This window comes from Tamandua tetradactyla, chromosome 10 (genome assembly GCF_023851605.1).
Source record: "Tamandua tetradactyla isolate mTamTet1 chromosome 10, mTamTet1.pri, whole genome shotgun sequence".
Lineage (NCBI taxonomy): Eukaryota > Metazoa > Chordata > Mammalia > Pilosa > Myrmecophagidae > Tamandua > Tamandua tetradactyla.
In genome coordinates this window covers 18,409,719-18,429,720 of record NC_135336.1, presented here as the reverse complement: position 1 = coordinate 18,429,720, position 20,002 = coordinate 18,409,719, and the positions used below count along the sequence as shown (strand labels likewise).

At 36.3% G+C, this 20,002-nt stretch overlaps 1 protein-coding gene and 1 pseudogene across 9 annotated transcripts in view; one reads left to right on the top strand and one right to left on the bottom strand.

Moving 5' to 3' along the window:
* LRCH3 (leucine rich repeats and calponin homology domain containing 3) overlaps positions 1-20,002 on the bottom strand; it is a 224,017-nt gene that overhangs the window by 159,733 nt on the left and 44,282 nt on the right. The window lies entirely within an intron of this gene.
* On the top strand, positions 556-1,248 carry LOC143648280 (UPF0711 protein C18orf21 homolog pseudogene; annotated as a pseudogene).

Here is a 20,002-nt window from a genome sequence, read left to right as displayed (position 1 = left end):
CTGTCCCCGATCCATGAAGTCATAATGCCGACCTGCTGCCACAGCTTTATAGATGTCCACAAAGTACCCTGTGACTTGGACCAGCGCACACAAAGGGTGGAGCCCCTCAGATTGGTGCACCTGCACAGGTACATCCTCCCTGGTCATTAGGCACCCACATTCACAAGGATCAGCATAACATCTCCAGCCTGTACCTATGGCTGCCCTGCAATGAATTACCACACTGAGTGCTCCACCCCATACCCTGCTCCCTGCTGTACAACCATCCTGCAAACACAAGGCCTTAGACTACTGAAAGAAATCTACTCCCAAAGTAAATCAATCAAGATATTTACATGCTACAAAGACAGTAGATATCACATATCACAATGAAGACAGATATAGCCCTGCCTAATGATCAAATTAAAACACCAGAGGAGACACAGACACTGGAACAACTAATCAAAGATGGTCATACAACTCTACTTAATAAGAGAAATGTGGTCACACTAGGAAGCCGGCGTCTTCTTTTGCCCGCGGGGTATCCGCGGCATAGAAGTGGCAGTGGCTGCTGGGATGAGGCAGAAGCACTACTTTGAGGCTGCAGCACAGAAGCTGCAAGCTGGCTGTCCCAGTCAGGCCTGCTATCTCCTGTAGGGGAAAGATGGGAGAGGAACCAGGAGATGATAAAAGCACTTTTGAAGAAACATATCCCTAGATAAAAGCACTTTTGAAGAAACATGTCCCTACTGTTTCCAGTCGCTGGTGCTGGATAACTCTCGAGTGCATATGAAACCCAAGCCCAGACTGACACCCCAAGTACAGAAACTTCTCCATTGAGAAGCAAAAAATTATACACTCAGTTTTAAAGAAGCAAAAATTGTGAAAAAGTATAAAGACTCCAAAAGTGTATTGTTGATTACTTGTAAAACATACAACAGAGCAGTTAAACATCCTGGTAAAAGTAGAAGCTTTCTATCAGCACTGCAGAACAATCCTAGCACTCCTACAAAGAAACCCAGCCTGAAGGACACCAGGGAAAAAGACTCAATGTTCTGCAAACCTAAATCATGATATGGTTGGTTCCAAAGGCAAGAGTCCAGCACTGATTTGCAGAACACCTTCATCTGGGCAGTCGACACTCATTTTCTCTTCAAAGAATGGGAGCAAAGCAAGAAAACACTTCTCCCAACTAAAAATGTTACTTAGTCAGAAAGAATCCCCCAAAATTCAAAGGTGGACTTCAGAAATTTCTTGTCTTCTCTTTGAAGGATTTTGAAACTAAGAAATAGCTAATATAATTTTTGAAAAGTAAAGTTAGAAAAAGAATTTTTTTTACTAATCCTTAGAATATATGGAAACTAAGTCCAAAAGCAAATTCTTCTTGGCATCCTTCAGTGTCTATGGAGATAACACCTCATTAGAATGAATAACCAATCTGTCCCAGAAAAGATGGTTGTGGGGATCAAAAAAAGTATGTGAAAGGTCCTTGTAATATATAAATATACAGATATTGAGCACTATTATTTTCCCCTCCTTTAATCAGCAGTTTTTTTGTTTGTTTGCTGTTTTTCATATGGGCAGGCACCAGGAACTGAACCAGGGTTTCCGACATGGCAGATGAGAATTCTGCCACTGAGCCACTGTTGTCTACCCTAATTAGCAGTTTTTATTATTTCTTTCCTGCCATAAGAAAATTAAGACATAAATTTATGAGTCAGACTCACCAATGAAGATTTCTTCCAGGTATCTATAGCTTTAATGCTAACTCAAAATAAGGATTAATTATGTGTGTCCTTGTTTTCCTTCAATCACTTACATAACTGTATAATAATAAAATTTGACATTATTCCTATTTTGAGTGCAAAATAAATATCTGGGGCAGTCTTGAATTACAGGTGATTCAATAGGATACTGAAATTTTCATTTTTAACACTATGTATTGCTTCTATAATAATATTTCATGATAGTGATATTTTAATTTGCTCTCATAAAGACTTATTTGTAAGTCTAAAAATTATATCAGCACATAACATAGTAAGCAACAATTGAGCTATCTTAAATATCTTCTGGAACATAAATACATATACATATTTATATACATTTTTAATGATAAGCTAGGATTGTATTCAAGCTGTCTTTTAAAAACTCTTTAAATAAATAATGTAGATAGTTGTAATGAAAATAAGTGAGACAGCAAATGACGTAAAGGAGATCAAGAAGACAGCAGAAGAGCATAAAGAGGAATTTGAAAGAATAAACAGAAAAACAGTGGATATCACAGAGATTGAAGACTCTGTTAACCAAATAACCAGAGGTACACAACACCAGATTTGAAGAGACAGAAGAAAGAATAATGATATAGAGGATAGGATAACTGACTTCAAAGACTCAAAACAGCAAATGGCAAAAAAAGATGGAAAAAATCGAATTGGATCTCAGGGAAATGACAGGCAAAACAAAGTGCACAAATACAAGAATCACTGGTGTCTCAGAAGGAGATGAGAGAAGTAAAGGGCTAAGAACAGTAGTTGAGGATATAATGGGGCAAAACTTCCCAACCCTCATAAAGGACATAAATATACAAGTCAAAGAAGCCAAATGAACTCCAAACAGAACAAATCCAAATAGGCCTTCCCCAAGACACATACTAATCAGTCTGTCAAATGTTGAAGAGAAGCAGAAGATTCTGAAAGCGGCAACAGCAAGATATCCTACTACATCAAGGGAAACCATATAAGGTTGAGTTCAGAGTACCTTACTAGCACCCTGGAGGAGAGAAGGCAGTGGTATGATATATTCAAGACCCTGAAAGAGAAAGACTTCCTGCCAAGAATTCTGTACCCAGCCAAATTGTCCTTCAAAATTGAGGGAGAGATTAAACTTTTCACAGACAAAGAAGTCCTGAAAGAATTTGTCAACAAGAGACCAGCCCTACAAGAAATAATAAAAGGAGTTCAGCCAGCTGAAAAGAAAAGGCAGTGGGAGGAGGGCACAGAATTGAAGAGTACCACTAACAGTAATTTAAAGAAAACAAGGAGAAAGAAGGAAAAGAATATATAGATCTGACAAATAAAATGAAAAGGTAACATGGTAGATTCAAGAAATGCCTTTTCAGTAATAACTCTGAATGTTAACAGACTAAACTTCCCAATTAAAAGATTCAGACTGGCAAAATGGATTAAGAAACATAATAAAGCTATATGCTGCTTGCAAGAGACTCATCTTAGACACTAGGATACAAATAGGTTGAAAGTGAAAGGATGGAAAAAGATTTTCCATGAAAGTTGTAACCGAAAGAAACCAGGAGTAGCTATACTAAAATCAGACATAATAGACTTTAAATGTAAAGACATCATAAGAGACAAAGGAGGACACTATATGCTAATTAAAGGGTCAATTCACCAGGAAAATATAACAATCATAAATATTTATGATCCCAATCAAGGAGCACCAAAGTGCAAGAGACAGACCTTGGCAAAACTGAAGGGAGCAATAGATGTTTCAACAGTAATAGTAGGAGACTTCAATACACCACTCTCCTCTATAGATATGACAACCAGACAGAAGATCAACAGGGAAACAGAGAAGTTAAATAACTTGATAAATGAATTAGACCTAACAGACATATATAGGTCATTGTACCCAAAAGTACAAGGTTATACATTCTTCTCAAATGCAGATGGAACATTCTCCAGGACAGATGATATGCTGGGGCACAAAACAGGTCTTTATAAATTTAAAAACATCGAAATTATTCAAAGCACCTTCTCTGATCACAATGGGTTGAAGCTGGATCTCAATAACCACCAAAGAACGAGAACATTCACAAATATATGGAGATTAAATGACACACTCTTAAACAACCAGTGGGTCAAAGAAGAAACTGCTAGAGAAATCAGGAGCTATTTGGAAATGAATGAAGATGAGAATACAACTTATCAGAACTTATGGGATGCAGAAAAGGCTGTGCTGAGAAGGAAATTTATTGCCCTAAATGCCTATATTAAAAAACAAGAAAGAGCAAAAATCGAGGACTTAACAGCACACCGTGAAGAACTCGAGAAAGAGCGGCAAAATAACCCCAAAGCAAATACAGGAAGAGAAATAACAAAGATTAAAGCAGAGATAAATGAATGAGAGAAAAAAAGAACAATAGAAAGAACTATAAAATCGAAAGTCTGTTCTTGGAGAAAATCAATAAAATTGATGGGCCATTAGCAAGACTGACAAAGAAAAAAAGAGAGAGGATGCAAATACACAAAATCAGAAATGAGAAGGGGTGTGTTACCACAGACCCTGAAGACATAAAAGAAATCATAAGCGGATACTATGAACAACAGAGGATACTATATGCCAACAAACTAGACAACTTAGATGAAATGGACAAACTCCTGGAGACACACAAACAAGCTACACTGACTCAGGAAGAAACAGAAGATCTCAACAAAACAATCACAAGTAAAGAGATTCAATCAGTCATCAAAAATCTTCCTACAAAGAAAAGCCCAAGGCCAGATGGCTTCACAGGGAAATTTTACAATACATTCCAAAAAGAAGTAACACCTATCCTCTCAAACTTTCCCAAAAAACTGAGGAAAAAGAAACTCTGCCTAACTCATTTTATGAAGCTAATACCATTTTAATACCAAAACTGGGTGAAGATGCCATAAGAAAGGAAAACTATAGGCCAATCTCCCTATTGAACACAGATGAAATATTCTCAATAAATTATTAGCAAATTGAATCCAACAACATTATTAAAAGAATTATACACCATGACCAAGTGGGGTTAATACCAGGAATGCAAGGATGGATCAACACAAGAAAACCAATTAATGTAATACAGCACTTTAGCAAATCAAAAGGGAAAAATCACATGATCATCTCAATTGATGCTGAAAAAGCTACTGACAAAATTCAGCATCCTTTCCTGATAAAACACTCCAAAAGACAGGAATCAAAGGTAACTATATCAATATGATAAAGGGAATATAAGAAAAACTGATAGCCAGCATCATACTCAATGAAGAGAGACTGAAGGCTTTCCCCGTAAGTTCAGGAACAAGACAAGGATGTCCACTGTCAACACTATTATTCAGCATTATGCTAGAAGTTCTAGCTAGAGCAATCAGGCAGGACAAAGAAATAAAAGGCATCCAAATTGGAAAGGAAGAAGTAAAACTCTCATTATTTGCAGATGATATGATACTATACTTGTAAGATTCTGAGAAATCTACAGCAAAGTTACTTGAGCTAATAAACAAATTCAGCAAGGTAGTGGGATATAAAATTAATATCCAAAAATCAGGAACATTTCTATACACAAGCAATGACCTAGCTGAGGAGTCAGTTAAGGAAAAAATTCCATTCAAAACAGCAACTAAAAGAATCAAGTACTTAGGAATGAACTTAACTAGGGATGTAAAGGATGTCTACACAGAAAACTATATAGCATTGCTAAAAGAAACCAAAAGAGATCTAAATAGGTGGAAAGACATTCCCTGCTCATGGAAAGGAAGGCTAAATATAGTTAAGATGCCAATTCTCCCCAAATTGATCTACAGATTAATACAGTACCAATCAAAATTCCAACAAGCTACTTTGAAGATTTGGAAAAGCTAATTACCAAACTCATCTGGAACAGAAAGGGACACTGAATAGCTAAAAACATCCTAAATAAGAACGAATTGGGAGGATTAATGCTTCCTGACTTTAAAACCTATTATAAAGACACAGTGGTCAAAACAACATAGTATGGCAAAAGACAGAAGTACTGAGCAATGGAATTAAATCGTGAGTGTAGAAAGAGACCACCAAATCTATGGTTAACTGATTTCTGACAAGGCCCCCAAATCCTCTGAACTGGGACAAAAAAGTCTTTTCAATAAATGGTCATGGATGAACTGGATTATCATTAGCCAAAAGAATGAAAGAGGAGCCCTATTACACCCTACACAAAAATTAACTCAAAGTGGATCAAATACCTAAATATAAGAACTAACACCATAAAGCTTCTAAGAGAAAATGTAGGGGAACATCTTCAAGACCTAGTAATAGGAGGTAGCTTCCTAAAATTTACACCCAAAGCACAAGAAACAAAAGAAAATTAGATAAATGGGAATTCCTCAAAATCAAATGCTTCTGCACCTCAAAAGACTGTCAAAAAGATGAAGAGGCAGCCAGCTCAATGGGAAAAAATATTTGGAAATCACATATCGGAGAAATCTTTGTTTTCCTGTATTTACAAAGAAATCATACAACTCACAACAAAAGAACAAACAACCCAATTATAAAATGGGCTAAAGATATGAATAGGCATTTTTCTGAAGAGCAAATACAAATGGCTCAAAAAACACATGAAGAGATGTTCATTTTCATTGGCTATAAGGGAAATGCAAATGAAGACTACAAAGAGATACCACGTCACACCTATAAGAATGGCTGCTATTAAACAAACAGGAAACTATAAATGTTGGAGAGGATGTGGAGAAACTGGGACGCTTATGCACTGCTGGTAGGAATGTATAATGGTGCAGCCACTATGGAAGACTGTTTGGCAGTTCCTTAGGAAACTAAATATCCAGTTGCCCTCTGACCAGCAATAGCACTACTTGGTATATACTCACAAGAGCTGAAAGCAATGACACAAACAGACATTTGCACACTGATGATCAAAGCAGCATTATTCACAATAACCAAAAGATAGAAACAAACCAAATACCCATCAACAGAAGAGCATATCAACAAAATGTGGTATATACATATGATGGAATATTATGCAGCAGTAAGACAAAATGATGTCCTGAAGCACATGACAAGATGGATGAAACTTGAGCACATAATACTGAGTGAAATTAGCCAGACACAGAAGGAGAGATACTGTATGATTCTACTTTTATGACCCGCATAAAGGTATAATCAGAGGCTTATAATACAGAATACAGGAAACTTAGAAATACATAGAAACTAGAGATGGGTGAACCATTAGCTAATGAGGTTGAACTCCAATGTAAGGGAATATATAGGAGTGAAGGTGGTTCTCTAGTGGGTCTATAAGTAATATTACCACATTGAAGATAAACAAGATTGAAAGGGGTTGTACAGATCTATGTGTTCCACTGATTAAAACTAGAAATATGAATTAGTTCTTGTAAGAATTACTTCAAAGACATGATTCTCGTATAAAAAGTGTTTAAGTCCAGGGTACAGGGGGAAAACTGCTATTGCATGCTGTGAGCTATGTTCAAAAGGAAGCCATCAGCACTACCATACCAACGGCAGAGGTAAATAATGGGGTGAGGGACAAGAGTTAAGAGGATGTTTAGATCCTATTTGGCAAGGGTGTGTTTATTGGTTTTCTTTCTCTTGGGAACAATTAAATTATCTAAAATTGAGAATGTTGATGGACTGTGGACTTTGGGGATGCCCAATAAATGGAGGTGGCTGAAGGATGCACTGATGGAGAAGTAGATTGGCAAACGACGGCGTATACTTATGAACAAAGGTTGTGCTGCTACAAAAAGGAACAAGGTCGTGAGGTATGCAAGGATGTGAATGAACATGTGGGATATTTGGTGAGACAAAATAAGTCAGAAATAAAAAAACAACAACATTTACAAAATGCTTATAAGAAAACGGGGGCCTAGATTATAGGTTTTTAGAACGGACACATTAAGTCCTGAGTGATGATAATTATTTCTGAATTCTGAGAGTTACTTTTATATAGAGAACCTGATATTTAGAGATAAGAACGAAGCCAAACAGGTTGGGATTAAAGTAACTCGGAATATAGGGGTAAGGAAGACTGTCTGTATTTTAGAACCACACATATTCATTGGGACCAATGGAAGAAAGGTTTATTTGGTCTGGAACTGAAATTTTCTGTATTGCGTAATCTAATTCAACCTATCTGTACAGCCCATTTAAACAACTGAAATACAGGGAGCACAGACTACGAAAGAGGCCCTTTAATCCTGTACAGATTACTGTAATGCCTGGATACATCCTAGAGTATATTAAGCAGATAATCAAAAAGTATTGGCAAAGTCCCCTGAGGGATGGGAGAAAAATACGGAACTATTAAGCCTTACCATCAGGGAATCCCCTGATACTGTGTCAAACTCTAGGGACACCCATATCAATAGGCCATGCCCTTGATCAGGAGGCTTACTCTTGTGAAGCTTATGTAGGTAGCTGAGAAGCTTAGACTACCTATAGGCATGCTTATAGAAGAGTTACTTCTGGAGGTCCTTTTTTGTTGCTCAGATGTGGCCTCCGTCTCTCTAGCCCAACTCTGCAAGTGAAATCATTGCCCTCCCCTCTACGTGGGACATGACATCCAGGGATAAAAGTCTCCCTGGAGACATGGGAGATGACTCCCAGGGATGAATGCAAACCTGTCACCGTGGGATCAACAATTCCATCCTGACCAAAAGGGAAAAAGAAGTGTAATTAATGAAGTATCAGTGGCAGAGAGAGTTCAAATAGAGTCGAGAGGCTACTCTGGAGGTTGCTCTTCTACAAGCTTCAGTTAGACCTTGCTACCTATCACAAGCTCCCAAACCCCAACCTGGCAATCCTAAAGAACACCCAGGGCAGTATATAAGATTCCACAAGGATTCCATGCACTAGGGTAACTTTCCAGAAACCTACAACGTCCAGATGGTCCCTGGTCCAGTTAAACCCTGAAACCTAGCCCAGCCTCTCCAGAACATCAGATAGTTCCATCTCCATACCCCATATTAGTGACAGACCCTTTCAACAGGAAAAGTTTAGAACTGCCATAGCCCAAACACCCCTAAAAAGAGAGATGGAAAGATCAAAGGTGATGGTGGAATTATACAGAGAAGATAGGATTTAACAAATGAATATGAATGCTGAATCATTAAATTGGTACCTCTTTTAGTCTCCAGTATTTTAGAACAGCTAGAAGTAAAAACCTAAAATTGTGAAACTGTAACCCATGTCAAACTCTGAAATATGTTCTACAATTTGCTATGCTTTGAAATTATAGCTTTTTCATATATATCTTATTTTTCACAAAAATTGAAAGAAAAATAGTCGATTGTGATGATAAAAAAAAGTATTTAAGCCCTCTAGCCTCCTATATGCTGGAGCAGCTAGAAGGAAAAATATGAGAGGATCATATTGTAGCCCATGACACACTCTGGGATCTGTCTTGTAACTACTTGTTGAAGAGTGGTTTGAAAATTGTTGCTTTTTTATTTCTTTGCTTTGTGTATATGTTATACTATACAATAAAAATTTAAAAAGAAAAAAGACAAAAAACAAAACAATATTTTCCCTTTCTTTATCTATTGAAGGTTCTTAGGGTCATATCAAAGGGAATCTGAAGCCGTCTTAGCTCACAGTGGCCAAAGATGACACAATCTGAGCTTCAATAAAGATAAAAATTGACACAGATTTAAATCTATCAAATATATTGAATGACATGAGCTTATAATCACACATACACACAAAATGATAACAGCAAAACACTTTATTATCTTGAAAACTAACATATTTCCTATAGAAACTGATCACTGATTCAGTTGTCAACTTGGCCAGGTGAAGGCACCTAGTTCTGTTGCTGCGGACATGAGCCAATGGTACGTGAACCTCATCTGTTGCTGATTTACATCTGCAGTCGGCTAGGAGGCGTGCCTGCTGCAATGAATGATGTTTGACTTAATTGGCTGGTGCTTAAATGAGAGAGCGCAAGGGAGCACAGCCCAAGCAGCTTGGCATACCTCATCTCAGAACTCGCAGGTCAGTCCAGGCCTTTGGAGATGCAGAAAGGAATCACCCTGGGGAAAGACGTTGGAACCCAGAGGCCTGGAGAGAAGGCCAGCAGAGATTACTTTGTGCCTTCCCACGTAAGAAAGAACCTCAATGGAAAGTTAGCTGCCTTTCCTCTGAAGAACTAACAAAATAAATCCCCTTTCATTAAAAGCCAATCCGTCTCTGGTATGTTGCATACTGGCAGTTAGCAAACTAGAACATACATCTATCAAATATATTGAATGACATGAGCTTATGATCACACATACACACAAAATGATGACAGCAAAACAATTTATTATCTTGAAAACTAACATATTTCCTATAGAAACTGTATCACTGAGTAACCAAATAATTAAAAGAGGGGCAGCATCTCTATATAAAATGCTCTGGCTATGAATAAAAATGATTAGTAGAGAAAATTTCTTGGATCAAGGTGGTGGTCTTGACACTTCAGCATCTCATTTCCCACAGAAGTTTTGAGCAAAAAGTAAGAAGTGGTAGAAACAGCTTTCTCAAAGCTCCAGAAAACAGTTAAAGTATTGCAGTAATGGAGTGAGCCTTGAATCAAGAAAAAGGTCACTTAAAAGCAGTAGGATCTGAAGGTGCCCTGGCTGGCCCTTACCCCACCTTCCATGGGCTGGGTGCCGAGCCCTCCTGCTCCCAGTGAGTATCCCTGGTCCCGGTTTTGGAGTGAGTAGTGTAACCCTTGTGTAACCCTCGTGCACATACTGGGAACTCAAAAGGATATTATTGAGACATAGCAAAAAATACAAACATAGAATGTAAACCTGTATCACTGCTAAATTTCTTGAACTTGATAATCAATAAGGTGATTAGATAAGTGAATATTCCTGTTTGTAGGAAATGTACATGGAAATATTATGTGTTCAAGGAGTATGATGAGTTCAACCTGTACTAAAAGGTTCAGAAAATAAATAAATTAGATAGACACATAGGAAGAAAGGGAGGGAGGGAGGGAGTGTGGGAGGGAAGGAAGGCAGACAAGTATGGAAGGTAGGAGGCAGGCAGGAAAGAAGGAAGGGCAATGGTGGCAAAATGTTAAAATGGGTGGATCTGGGTTTCTGAAGGGGTGGTGGTATGCTGGGATTCTCTCTTGGGGGGCTGCAAGTGTCCTGTAAGTATGAAATTATTTCAAAACTAAAAGTAAAAAAAAAAAAAAAAAGATTGATAGACTATTACCATTTTGCAACACTCCGTGAATTAATGGATTTCAGATTGAACATCAATGATGTTATCTTTACAAAAAAGACAATCAGAAATTAGTTGCCTCTTACTTGCAGAACACTGCTTATGTCTTGCCAAAGGAACAGTACCTTAGTCTGTTCAAATTTCTGGATCAGCTGTATATTTTCAGGAAATACAGACGACAAAGGAATATGCTGAAGTATAGCTATTCTCTCATTATTATGCATTTAGACTTAATTAAATATACTGTGAGATTCTTCTGCTCATCGATTTTCTCTCCTCTTCATCTACCCTCTCTCTGCTCAGATTTAGTGAGATTCTTTTCCTTGAGAACTATCTTCAGATAGAAGAATTGGCTAATATAGTACCTGAATTCCTGCATACCTGCAAATATCTTGCTTTCACCATAATAAGTAAATATCTTGGCTAGATAAAGTATTCATAGGTCTGCACTTACTTTCTAGTTTCCATAATTGAGCAGTCCAGTACCAATCTGATTGTTTTTCCTTGTTCTTGTCTCCCAATCATCTTCAACACTTTAATCTGGAACTCAGTGAGCTCTTTCAGTCATTCTTCAAAACAGAAGTCTCCTCTACCATATCTTTAGTTGCTTCAGCTCCTTCATCTGATCTTTCTTTCTTCTGTTCTGAAATACTCTTCTCCTTGAATTTGAGTCTCAACAATAATTATCCTCTCCATCAGCTCACATATAGACATATTTGTTCTCACTTTTATGCTGTATAAGCTTGTATAACCTGCCAGAATGCAATATACCAGAAATGGAATGGCTTTTATAAAGGGAATTTAATAAGTTACAAGTTTACAGTTCTAAGCCTATACAAATATCCAAACTAAGGCACCCAGATAAAAGGAAAAATCTGTGATGACAGAATGGAAGCCCATGACAAACACTGGGATCTGTTCTGTAACTACTTGTTGAACAATGTTTTGAAAATTCTCGCTTTTTTCTTTGTTTGTATATATGTCACATTATACAATAAAATGTATAACAAATGTAAAATCCAGGAAGGATTTGTGGAAACTCCTTATGTCTGATGGACATGATCCAAGGCACTGCATACAAAGCCAACCAGAGTGTTGTGGGACCTGTATAAACAGAGCCACTGCCAGTCTGGACTGGGAAGTTCAGAGAAGGGACACACTGGAAGAAAAATAACTTCAGAGGCAAAATCATGGAGGCCAGGGTCTGAAGTCAAGAAGCCTTGGGCCAGGAGAGCAGACCCACCCAAGCACGTGAAGAGGGTGAGTTTGCCCCAAAGGCAGAGGGTGGGCCTTAAAAGTGGTTGCAGTGGAAGAGTCATACCACCTCAGGCTTTGGAAAGGGTGAAGCACATTCTTTGGGGTTTGGGGAGAGCCTGGCTGCCACCACATGGAGGGATTCAGCGTGTGCCCCGGAGATGGCAGAGATCCTAGGTGCACTTCGGATCCCTGAGAGGATGGAGCCAAAAAAAAAGGTGGTCTTGTTGCGTTCAGAGAGAGGCAGGCCTCTGTATAGGCTCTTGGAAAGGGTGGGACTGTGGCTTTCAGAAGCCCCGAAGATAAATGACTCTCAGACTTTGAAATCTAATGGACTTTGCCCTGCAGGTTTTTGAAACTGTATAGGTCTGGTGACCTCTGTGTTCTTTCCTCTCTATGGAAATGCATGTATGTATCCCAAGACTGTTCCTCCTTTGTATGTCGGTAGTAAATAACTTGGTATGAGTCTTCAAAGGTCCAGAGACAGGAGAATTTTGCTTTAGGATAGACCATGCTTGTAATTAACTTTGAGATTTTGTACTGGTTTTAACCTTGTATTGTATTTGTAATGTTACTGAAATGGTTTAAGGTTCTCTGATATTGTTATGGAATGAATGTATTTTGTATATGGGGAAAACATGTCTTTTTTAGGGTACAGAGGGTGGAATGTGTTGGTCTGAAATGATTTATGTACCCTAGAGAAACCATGTTTTAATCCTAATCCCATTTTGTAAAGGCAGCTGTTTCTTCTAATCCCTATTCAGTACTGTATGCTTGAAACTGTAAGCATACAATGAGATCATCTTCCTGGAGATGTGATCTAATCAAGAGTCGTTGTTAAACTGGATTAGGTAGAGGTGTGTCTCCACCCATTTGGGTGGGTCTTGATTAGTTTCTGAAGTTCTATAAAAGATGAAACATTTTGCAGAATGAGAGATTCAGAGAGAGCAGAGCAGAATGACATAGTCATGAGAACCAGAGTCTACCAGTCAGCGACCTTTGGAGATGAAGAAGGAAAATGCCTCCTGGGGAGCTTCATGAAACCAGAAGCTAGGAGAGGAAGCTAGCAGATGACGCCGTGTTCGCCACGTGCCCTTCCAGATGAGAGGGAAATCCTGACCGTGTTCACTATGTGTCTTTCCAGATGAGAGAGAAACCATGACTGTGTTCACCATGTGCCTTCTCACTTGAGAGAGAAACCCTGAACTTCACAGGCCTTCTTGAACCAAGGTATCTTTCTCTGGATGCCTTTGATTGGATATTTCAATAGACTTGTTTTAACTGGGACATTTTCTCAGCCTTACAACTGTAAACTAGCTACTTATTAAATTCCCCTTTTTAAAAGCCATTCTGTTTCTGGTATATTGCATTCCAGCAGCTAGCAAACTAGAACAGCATCACTGTCTGCTTCTAATCTCAAAGGTTTTCTGTAGATATTCTTTATTTGATTAAGGAAGTTTCTTTCTATTTCTAGTTTGCCAGGCATTTATTTGTTTTATTAGTGATGAATACTGAACTTATCAATCTCTTTTTCTTCATCTATTGAGATGATCATAGGATTTTCATTTTTTATTATATTAAAAAATGTGAAATTAAATTTTACCCTCTATTTCATTTACATGGAATTATTTTTTCCTTTCCATTAATTCCTTATTCTATTCATGTGGAATGAAATTAGCTGACTTTCTAATGTCAAAATAAATCTTGCATTCTTGAGATAAACCCAACTTGGTCATGATATACTGTCCTTATATTAGCTGGATTCAGTTCAATATTTGGTTCAAAATTTTTGCAAATGTGATCACTAATGAGATTGAACTGTGATTTTTCTTTCTCATACTATTCATTGTCAGGGTTTGATATTAAAGTTGTGCAGGTCTCATAAAATTTAGTTTGGGGGTATTCCCTCTTTTTGTATTGACTGAAAGGGTTTATACAGATTTCAAATTATCTCCTTTTTAAAGAGTCTTTTTAGAATTCACTGGCCAAGCCAGCTGGGTCTGGAGTTTCCCTTAAAGGAAGGTTTTTCATTACTGACTTTCTTTAATACTTGTAAGACTATTCAGGTTTTTTATTTCTTCTTAAGTCAGTTTTATGTTATAATTTTCTAGGAGCTTGTCATTTTATCAGAATTTTCAGTTTTATTGACATGAAGTTGTTCAGATATCTTTTATATTTTTTAATATTAATAGCATCTGTAGTGATATTAATCTATTTTGGTTAATTTGTCTTCTTTCTTTCTTGAACAATCTCTTCAGAGGTTTGTCAACATCATTAAATGTTTTCAAAGTATCAACTTTGGCTCTGTTAACCCTATTCATTGTATATTTTCCATGCTGCTAATTTCTGCTTCTATTTACATCATCATCTTTCTTCTATTTGAGGAAAGAGGCTGTGCTAGTCTTTCTATAATTTCTATAGCCTATGAATGTTAGCCATTTCTCTTCAAACATGTGCATTTAAACCTCTAAAATCCCCTCCAAATACTACTTTAGCTGTATCCCATTAGTCTGTTTATTCTAATTATTAAAAGAATACTCTAGTTACATTTTGCTAATGATTCTTAGCAACTGTTTTGTGGTAAGAGAATATTTCCTATGTGATTTCAATCCTTTGATGTCTGTTGAGACTTTCTTTATGGTACAGCATATGGTCAATTTTTAGAAATATTCCATGTGACTCTGAAAAGAAAATCGGGAATAATATTCTGTTATGTCTATTATATTACATTTGTTTGATCACATTTGTTTAAGGCTCCTATATCCTTACTGATTTTGTCAGCTTATTCTATCAATTGCAGAGAGAGGGAGATATATTATAATCCTCCATTGTTATCAGTAATCTTATCTACTTTTCCCTGTAATTCTTTCAATCTTTTTCTCTCTCCCTCTCTCTCCGTGTTTTGCTATTAGGTATATATAAAATTTAAAATTATTATATCTTCCTAGTAAATTGAACCTTTTATAATTATGAAATTACCCCTATTATCCCTAGGAATGCTACTGTGTGGTGGACAAACTTTAATGTGGCTCCCATGATTTCTGCCTCCTGATGTTCATTCCTTGTATAAACCATCCCCCTCTTGAGTGTAGGTGAGATCTATGACTTGCTTCTAACCAAAGGAACATGAAAAAAAGGCAATAAGATGTCGCTCCTGTAATTATGTTATATAATACTCTGTGTCTTTCTAGCAGACTTGCTCTACAGTCTCTCTTTCTTTGTTGCTGGCTTTGAAAAAACAAAATGACAAATTCTACAGTTGCTTCTGCCAGCAACATGAGGGAGCCTGGAAGTGGACTGCTTCCCAGTCAAGACTCTAGATGAGAACTCAGCCCTGGACAACACTTTGACTGCAGCCTTGCTAAGTTCCCAGCTAAGCTGTACTTGGACTCCTGACCTACTGAAACTGTGAAATACTTTAAGTTCCTAAGCTTTCGATAATTTATTATGCAGCAAAGAAAACTAATACAGTATTTCCAAAGAATTCTGCCCAGCCCTAAGTTTGGAATGTACTTCTTATTGACAATATATAGATAAATTTTGCTTCTTAAAAACTACCTAATGGGACACTTTATTTATATTTAACAAAACTACCCAACATATTTGGGTTTTTTAAAGGGTCATATTATTTGTGGGAGACACAGTTCATTGCCTTTAAAATATCTATTCTCTCTGTCCTTTTTCTTACAATTAGAACCTCAATTTGTCAATTGTGTTCAACAAACTGCATAACTAGACCAGTGACTGATCCATCCAATTTCATTAATCATTTAAAGTTCAAACTAACGAAATAAAGAAAGATGCAAAATTTAAGCTCATTTGAACTGGAACTGAACTGATATAGGAAATAAGCATTTATAGGCAGTGCTCTGAATTTGTATATAAATTGTATGCCTGAAAATTATCTCATGTTTTCCAGAAGGGGGAAAATTTCTTAATTTTTGTCGACTAATTTTACATTAATGCCATATACTTGAAAGGTGTTTCCTTTCCAATATTCTCTACATCAGTACATGATGCTTTTGTCCATCCGGTTGCTTAAGTCAGAATTCTATAATCATCACTGATACCTTTCTCTTTTCCACATCCTAATCCTATCAGGAAAACAATGTCAGTTTCTTGGTCTAAATATATTTTGAATTCATCCATTTCTCTTCATCTCCTCTGTAACTGCCTCATAGGATAATTCTAAGTATCAACTAAAATAATCTATGGAAAATTACTTTTTATACTATAAAATGGAAATAATATTCCATTATTTATTTACTTAGAGGCAAGTATAATGCCAACTTCACAAGGCTGACAGCAAGAGAGCAAAACTAAACAAATAAAAAATCTCCCAAAACACAGGGTATAGTACAATGGAATAAAATATAGCAGTACAATACAATAATTTATAATGATATTTGATCACCCAAAATAAGGAATATTATTATGTTCAAGATACTCTGCTTTAGTGTGAACAACCAAAGGTATAGGCTGAGCCCCCAGTCTTGGGGTTTGTTCATATGAAACTTAACCCCACAAAGGATAGGTCAAGCCTACTCAAAATTAGGCCTAAGAGTCAGCCCCAAGAGAACCTCTTTTGTTGCTCAGATGTGGCCTCTCTCTCCAGCCGACACAACAAGCAAACTCGCCACTCTCCCCTTGTCCAGGTGGGACATGAATCCCAGGGGTGCAGACCTTCTTGACAACGTGGGACAGAAATCCTAGAATGAGCTGAGACTCAGCATCAAGGGATTAAGAAAAACCCTAGAATGAGCTGAGACTCAGCATCAAGGGATGAGAAAACCTTCTCGACCAAAAGGGGGAAGAATGAAATGAGACAAAGTGTCAATGGCTGAGAGATTCCAAACAGAGTCAAGAGGTTATCCTGGAGGTTATTCTTATGCATTAAGTAGATATCACCTTGTTGTTCAAGATGTAGCGGAGAGGCTGGAGGGAACTGCCTGAAAATGTAGAGCTGTGTTCTAGTAGCCATGTTTCTTGATGATGGTTGAACAATGATATAGCTTTCACAATGAGACTCTGTGAATGTGAAAACCTTGTGTCTGATGCTCCTTTTAGCTACTATATCAACAGAAGAGTAGAACATATGGAATAAAAATAAATAATAGGGGGAACAAATGTTAAAATAAATTTAGTTTGAAATGCTAGTGATCAATGAAAGGGAGGGGTAAGGGGTATGGTATGTATAATTTTTTTTTCTGTTATCGTTTTATTTCTTTTTCTGAATAGATATAAATGTTTCAAGAAATGATTATGATGATGAATAGCAACTATGTGATGATATTGTGAATTACTGATTATATATGTAGAACGGAAAGATCAAAATAGGAATGTTTGCATTTGCTTTGTGTTTTTTGGAATTTAAAAAAATAAAATTAAATTAAAAATTAAAAAAAGATACTCTGCTTTAAAAGGCAAGACAATGTAGAAAACATTTAAAGATTTACATTAAACTAAAATAAAAAGGATTTACATTAAATATTTTAAAACATTTTATTATTTTCTTATTATTATATTATTCTTCAGTAATGTTAAACAAATGAAGAAACTACTGTATCTTTGGGTCACTAGAGTGACACACAGATAACATCATCACAGAAGCCTGCTGTTTTCAACTCTATTTCAATGTAATAAATCTTATTTTACAGATTGCAAACTCAATTGAGATTTGCCAATTAGTGTAAAATGCCACACACTGGATCATAAACAATTTTGCAATGAAGATATATTACGTTACTTTTATGTACCACATCATGAATGTGGCTTTGGCCTTTTACCAACCACTACTGTTTTTTTCTAATCCAGTGATTTAAGCCAACAACTATAAAATCTTTAGCACAGCCATTAGACATATTATTTGGCTGACCAAAGCAGAAAAGTCTATTTTTTTTTCCTGATAAAAATATGATGAAACTTTTGACAGGAAAATATTTGTAAGTTTCAATTAGCTAAAAGAAATGTATGAATGAAGAAAGTTTAAGCATCTATTTTGTAATTAACCATGATTAGTTTCCTAATTTACAGAAATTCCTATCCTTCAAGTTAAACTCATCTGAAAGGTACTGTAAGTTTTAAAATAACATGTTAAAGAAAAAAACCTAAAAGACAGGAAAAATTCCTTAAAATTAATCTCAAACTGTGGAGCACTCACTTCTGAACAGTACATTTTTAGGTGTGTGGGTTGCATAAGAATGATCACTCTGGATTCACACAGAAGATATTTAATTAGACTCTACTACTACGCTGTTAGGGTAGGAGCTATGTTTGTCTTGTTCAATTCTGTATACTGTATACTTGGCACCCAGGAGAGAACACCACGTAGCATGTATTCGATAAAGTACTTGTGCGAAGAATAAGCAAACAAATGGATGAAACAAAAATTGTGGACTCAGAATTGAATAAGATATCTTGTCCTCTATCTATAGCAAGACTACATTATTAACAGTAAAAAAAGGCCAAAACACAGTTTTACTTTTAGGTTTTTTTATGTTTGAAGAAATACTATATAACTTGGATTGAAAATAATTTCTTTCTAAACAAAGAAGCATTTAGATAAAATAAATCAAATCTAATTATTGAGGGAAAAGCCTCGATATTATTTGTATTGAACCACAGACAAATATTATATATATATTAAAAGGCTGAGATGGGTTGCAACTGTAAAATAAAGTATATATGCTATTTTAGGAATATATAGAGTGAATAATGGCTTTAGACTTTTTTTTTACATTCTGCAATGCAGAATGATTTTAATTGCTGACATCTCCTTCGTCTTTAAATATATATAATTTATCTATTTACAAATTATTTGCATGGACTCTTGGATTTTTATTTTATTCCATAGGTTATAATTCATTATTGCCCTTTATTTTGATGGTCAAATTGCCCCAGATTTGACTATGGGAACTCCCCCTCCAGGTTAGCTCCTGTGTCTTTTTGATATGCCCCCTTCAGTTTTTTTTGAGCATTTTCTACTACTAGCACAAGATAATACCTGGCGTTTCTTGTAATGTTTTGGCCCCAGTTCAGGAACCAGATATTTCTCACACTGTATAACAGAAACTTTTAGAGATCTGGATTTGGGTGTATGTATAGGAGAGGGAAAATCTACCAATTCCAAGGGAAGTTGTAGAATAAATAATTGGGTTGTTTTAAGCCATTGTGCTTAAATTAGCACAATGTGCTTCAATTAGCTAAATTAATTAGTGTTATCAATTACACAGCAACAGATAACCAAAAGAGAAATTGGCACCTGAAATGCTGCTGCAACAAAAACCTAAAACATCTGGCATCAGTTTTAGGACCAGGTAGCAGGAAGTGCCCCTTAAGGGCCTTGCTGGGCTGGAAGGGAAGAGAAGAAATTACTTTTAAAGGCTGGAAAAAGGGCCACTAGTTTATTTTTTAGTAGGACAATTAGAGAGAGAAATTACAACTTGCACTAACATGGATGATAGAAAAGGTATCGAACTTATGGGTTTAAATAACAAAAAAATCCATGGCTATCTATAAAGAGATTCACATTAGAAGTTAAGAAATCTATGACAACAAAATCACTAAGCACTGATCTTAAATGTATATATTTTACACACACACACATATATATATATATTCCAGCAATTTCCCATATAATTTTCTTTTTCTCTCCTCACTGATTTTTAGATATCATTCAAATATGTCACATATTTTTCCTGTTCAAATAACGCAGGGAAAACAAAAAAACAACCAACATAAAAGAACCTCTTAGCTTATTCAGAAAATATGGAAT